This window comes from Tinamus guttatus, unplaced genomic scaffold, assembly GCF_059628265.1.
Source record: "Tinamus guttatus ecotype Peru unplaced genomic scaffold, ASM5962826v1 Tinamus_guttatus_pri_ptg000291l, whole genome shotgun sequence".
NCBI classification, from domain to species: Eukaryota; Metazoa; Chordata; class Aves; order Tinamiformes; family Tinamidae; genus Tinamus; species Tinamus guttatus.
Window position 1 is genome coordinate 883,040 of NW_028288825.1, and position 6,000 is coordinate 889,039.

Genomic DNA, 6,000 nt, shown 5'->3' on the forward strand with positions numbered 1-6,000 from the left:
CCTCTCTGTGCCCAAAACACCCCTATAACTGCGTGTGGAGACGCACGACTTTATCCCTCTCCTTTTCAACATTTCGCCTAGGGAACAGCCTTTCATGTCTTCCCCGGGCGGCAGCTCATTTCCATTTCAAGAGAGCGGGGGCTGCAACTAGTTCTTTTTGCCCTTAGAGTTGATGATTTTTAGAAATCAATTTTTGCAAATTCAATCAGCCTCTACAGCAGGGCAGCCTCCTCGGGAGGCCCTGGGGGCCCCTGCTGCTCCCTGCCCCTGCGGGACCCGTGAGCACGAGGGGGCTCAGGACCCTGCTGGGGGGAAATTCAAAAATTCTCTCTCTTCAGTGAAAAAGAAGGAAAAAGGTAAGAGGGGAGAGAGAAGAGGGAAAAAAAAGGGGGGGAAAAAAACCTCCTTTTTCCTTCCCTCCTGTCCCCTGATGCTAGAGCGCGCGGTAGCAGCTGCCCCATGGGATATTCACTTACCCACCGCAGGCCCTGGCTGCGCCAGCCTCTGCAGCAGCCAGCGAGCATCTTTTTATTTTTATTTCTTTATTTCATTTTGTTTTCTCTTTTAACCCGCTTTTAAGGGAGCCCTGCAGCCCGGGGCTGGGCACAGCGGTGGCGCTGGCTTAAACAACACATGCAAAAAGAAATAAATAAAATAAAAAGGTGGAGTAAAGAAGGGGGTAAATAAATAAATAAGGCTGTTTATGAAATGAAACGGCCATGTAGGAACATGATCCCTGTGAAGAAAGCGGCCGCTGGGGTTATTTTTAGCTCTGCGGTCTCCTGCTTTCCCTCCTCCTGTGCTCCCCGTGGCAGCCAGCCCGGCCCTGCGTCGCTCCCACTGCTCTCGTGCTCCTCTCGAGGGCCAGGTGATGCTTTCGGTCTATTTATCCATCTATTTATTTGCTTATTTTTCCTTTATTTGTGGCCGCGAGGCCAGGGATGCCCCTTGGCGGTGCTGCCATTCCCGGCTCGTCCCTGCAGAGCCGGGACCCGCTCCGTGCATCCCTTTCCCGTGCATCCATGCGGGCTCCCATCTCGCGCCTATACGGAATAACTCCGTAATTCTCTTCTTATTCAATTAGGAATTTAATGCGCAATCAGGTGATCGCTTTAAGAGGATTTTCTATAAGTCGGGATTTGAATAACTGGGCTTCGAGTAATAAGTTCCCTTAACTGGTTTATTCGTTTATCAGATTTTTTTTTCTCCCTAAGCACTTTAATGCGTTTCTTTTCCCATTGTCGCTGCTTTTCGCCCCGTTCTTCCTCCCTCCGAGCTTATGCAAATCCCCCGTTAAGGCGGTTAGTGCCACAGCCTGGGCCTTGGCCGCGCTTCCCGGCGCCTCCTTTTCGCTTTTGGAGGTGGCAGCAGTTGTCCAGGTTTCCCACAGATCCTGGGGGCTGCAATTATCCTGCTCGCCTTTGAGGGAGCGTTCACTCTGAAACCTACTGATGACTTCTTGGAAATCCGAATGGGTGAAAGGATGAGGAGTGGGCCGCAGTGTGACAAAACTCGTAGTAATGTAGTGACAGCCCGCGGGGCTGTATTTCTTGTTGAGTCAGTGCCCTCATTTACCTAAAACGAGCACTCAAAGTAGGGCCCAATGTGCAAAAGTCTCCCTGGCTCTGTCCCCCGGGTCTGGACTGGGACCATCTAACTCGTGTCAGCAGTAGCGACCCCGGCAGGGCTGCATCCCTCCCGGCTCCCACAGGGAACAGAGGATTTCCCAGAGCTGCAGCTTTGCTCCTGGCTGCGAGGTCCTTGTCACCCTGCTGCGGGGGACGCTCCCCCGCGGGTGTCAGGGCTCCCTGCCCTTGGAGAAAGGCTCTTTTTGGCAACCTGGGGCTGTCAGGAGCCCCCAGGGTGGGCGAGAGCCCCAGCTCGGGCCCTTCCTTCCTCTGCGGCTGCTGCTCGGGGCTGCGCACGTCTGCAGCAATTATGCAAAGCTGCAATCAAGGAACTGAATTAGCAGCTTGGATTAATTAGGGATGGATGCAAATCTGTTCCACCATGGAAAGGGAGGGTAAAGGCTGTGTGTGTCCTCTGCGGGTTTCTGCAGCTCTCCAGCCTGGGGTGGGAGGGATGCCCAGAGCGACTCTGAATCACGGCATCCAGCTGGGAAAAGTTTGTCCTGGTCTTTGGTAGCCGGCTGGGAGCCCAAAGGTGAGAAACTGGCCTCAACTTCAGCCTCTTTTCCCACAGGGAATGGATTAAATCTGGGATTTGGAGCAAACCTTTCTTTGCTCCGAGCCCTTTTGCAAGGGCCGGGGAGGAACGTGGTTAGTCCGCAGTTTTCCACCCGGGAGTGCGTGTGCCGGAGCAGCTGCAGGGGGTTCTGCAAAGTGGGGGCTGGAGGGCACATGTTGCTTAGGTGCCCCTGCACTGGGGACAGCAGGGACAAGCTCTTCCTCCGCTCCCGGATGGTGGCGGGTGAATGGGGAATCGGGTGCGGAGCCTGATGGGCTGGAGACCCGGACTGTGGTCCATGCGGGAGCCCCCCGGGATCAGCTCCCAATCCATCAGACGCCCGTGGAGCTGCAGGGGCCTCTTTTCCTGCCTTTTAAAGTGGGTCAAGCAGAAAGGCCGGGAGCCTCCGCACTCGCATCCCCAGCAAGCCGCATCAGCCCTGAATTATTCAGACCCAGGTAAAATATTTAAGAGCCCAGTGCAGTTCAGAGGGAGAGGCTGGATTAGGGGATCCCTGAATGCCCCCCGGCCTCACCCCCAAAACACCCTCACTGCCCCCATGGGCCCCCCAGGCTCCCTCAGATCTCACCCCTTGTGGGAACCTGCCCTGTCCTGGCATGGGGACTCTGCAGCACCCATCACTCAGGTCACTGTCCGCGGCTTCAGGAGGGGGAAAAATCCTCCTTGCAGCTAGTGCATGGAGCCTTGCACATGCTCAGCCACGAGCGGAGCAGATAAACTAAGGCCTCTGGCTCACTTGGTCTCTACAGTCACGTATATAAGTGAGACAGTTTGCTTGCTCTGAGCCAAATTCAGGCGATTTCAACCAAGGAGAAAAGATGGAAATTTCCACCTGTCTCCTTTTCTCTTTCCCCTTGGCTGCACTTGCTGGAGCCCCTTTGCTGAGCTCCGCTCCCGGCACCGAGGCTCCCGAGGAGCTGCCGCCTGTTTGGTCGCTGTAATTTCCTGCAGCGCGGGAGGCAGCGGCGCATCCCGCCGGGCCGCGCGCGGATTTATCCGAGGCGGCAGTTATTGACTGCGAGGAGATTGTAATTCACAGCCCAGCTCCTGGCGCTGGCAGGGAGCAGTAACTCATCCCCTCCCTGCTGCCTTTCGCCCCCACATCCTTCCACCCCTCGCTCCAGGGAAGGCCGGGAGTACCTGGGAAGCTCAGCAAACGCTTGGGGCCTCTTGCTGAGTCCCTCCTTTTGCACCCGTCTGTCACTCTTGGGGACAGCTCGTGCTGGCCCCGTTGGCTCCCTTTGTGCCAGAGCCACTTGTGTGGACCGGAACACTCCTGGCTCCCTACCGGAGTAAAGCTAAGGTAGGAAATGAAAATACTTGGGGCATCCTCCTTAAGGGAGGGGAGCGGAGGGCAATCAGCATCAGGCCTCACGCAGTGCCCACGCTGAGCCCTTGGTACCTATGGATGGCACCTATGGATGGTGGAGGAGCAGGAGGGTGAAGGGGGCTGCGGCGAGAGGGAGCAGGAGGAGGAGGGGAAGAGGAGGAGGAGGAGGAGCGGAGGGGAGGAGGCAGGAGGGATGCGGGGGGGCAGGGGGGTCTCTCCGCCCCTGCCGCGTCCCGGGCGGCTCCCGCGGGGCCGGCTCCCCGCGTGGCGGCGCGGAGCGCGGAGCGGCGCGGAGCGGAGGTGGGAGCGGAGCGGAGCGGAGCGGAGCGGGGGGCTGCGCGGCCGGGACCCCCCGCCTTTGTGCGCCGCGGACAAAGGAGCGGAGCCGCCGGCCCCGCCGCCCCGGGGAGGGGGGGACAGCGGAGCCCACCCCAGTTACGGGCATCGTCACCCCGGGTCGCGTCGCCGCGCTCTCTGTCCCCTCCTCCCTCCCCTCGGGATCCTGTGTCCCCTCCGCCCTCCCCTCGCGCCGCTTTCCTGCCTTCCCGAAAGTGTCTTCCCCTTCCATGCCGGAGAGGCTCTGGTTCCATTCGCTGCTTTAACCGCGAGTCCGGGGTTTGCGTGATGCCGCTGCCGAAATGCGGGTGCCCTCCTGCGGGTTGGGGTGCCGGGGGGGGCGCAGGGCCCTCCCGCAGCCGAGGGACAAGTCCCCGGGCCCGCTCTGCCCCACACGGCTCCGTGTCCTCCGGATCGCGGCTGCAAATCCCCAGCCCCGGCTGTGATGGAGGAGCCCGCTCAGCTCCCGCTGCTGCGGCTGCTTCTCCCATTGGATATGGAGGGAAAAGCCGCCCGGAGCGGGTCCTGGCTCCCTTGGCTGCTGCTCTCAGTGAGAAGTTTGGGCCACACTAAATACAGAGCTGCAGTAAGAGGCTTATTCCCCAAGCAGGGTCTCCATCACCAAGGCCTGCCAGGCTTCCCGAGCGGCCAGGCACGCGGCTCTGCGGCGCCGGCAGCATCAGGTGCCCGGGCTGCTCCTGGCCTGTCCCTGGTGGAAGCTCCTGGCCGGATCCAGAGCCTTTTGGCACCGCAGGCTCTGGTGCAGCCCTTGGTGTGGGACTCGCACTGCTCTGAGGGTGCAGTGAGTCCCTGTAATAAGTCAATGTATTCTGGGCTAAAGGAAAGAAAGGGGGGGAAATACAAAAACCAGAATGGGGCTGTGTGGGGATCGGCTGTGCTCAGGACTCAGTGGGCAGCTGCGTTTGCAGCCCAAGTGCCGCCTTTTCCCCATCTACGTGCCCTGGAGCCAGGGATGCTCTGCAGAATCCTTCCTGCTCCTGCAAGCGCCGCAGCTTGCGGGGAGGGAAGGCAAATGGCTGTAATTGATTTTTCCTCCCTTGCTGGCCTCGACCTGCTGGCTTGCAGCAGGTTTTATCCCCAGCCAGATGGGTGGTCCCCGGCCCAGGTGGCGACAGCGGCAGCCTGGCATCTAGTGCCTGGTGCTGGTAGTACAGAGCAGCTGGGGGCTCCGGCCTGGGTAGCCCCCAAAGCAGGGGCTGCATTTCAGGCCGGTGCTGGCAGGGCCTCCTCAGCTTGCACGATGTTTTGGGAGCTTTTATCAGAGAGGAAGCAGAAGGGTTTTCCCCTCCTTTCCGAGGCCTCGCCAGTAGCTCAGCCTCCAAGTGCCGTCAGCTGAGAAAAGAGCACAGGAACAGGGTGAACATGGCATGACACGAGCTCAGGGCGCAGCAAGAAAGACTTCTCGAGGCAGCCGGCTCGGCCCCTTCAACCACCCTCTGTGAGTGGTTTTCACCCATTAATTTATCTAATGGCTTTGGGAAAGCGCGCCAGCATTTGGCATTGGCAGCATCCCATGACGAGGAGCGCAGGGTTAACACCGCTGCCTCTGGTTTGCACCTCCCTGCTTGGCCTTGCACCCCAACTGTTCTCCACGTGCAGTCTGAAATCTCCGCTCTTGCTCCAAGCAGGATGCTCAGAGCAGGGGCCTCCTGTCCTGGGTCGTGCCCATAAATGACATCATGAGGCATGAAGCTTAGCTTGCCAGGGCACCCTCTTTTCTTGGCTTTGCTTCCCTGGAAGGGAGGATATCGGGGAAAGGAAATCCTGGTCTCCGCATGCCCTGTGTGGAACACCAGTGGGCTGGAGAATAAGGAAGGAGAGGAGCTGCTTTTACACCAACCAGAACGGCTGGAGGTCACCGATTGCACCTCAAAGTCACATGCATGGGGACATCGCTGAAGTCACCAGGCTGTTGATGGAGGAGGAGCCCCAAGTCACCCTGGCCAGGTCCCTTGCAGCACCCTCTAAATAACAACCCTGCAGAGAGGCTGCAAAGAGACCGTGTCACCTGTGTGGGGACACCCTGGGGCTGTCCCAGGTGGGAGACACCAGACATCTCACCCACCCATGGCCCTGATGGGCATCACTGCTGTCCCGACAGGTCC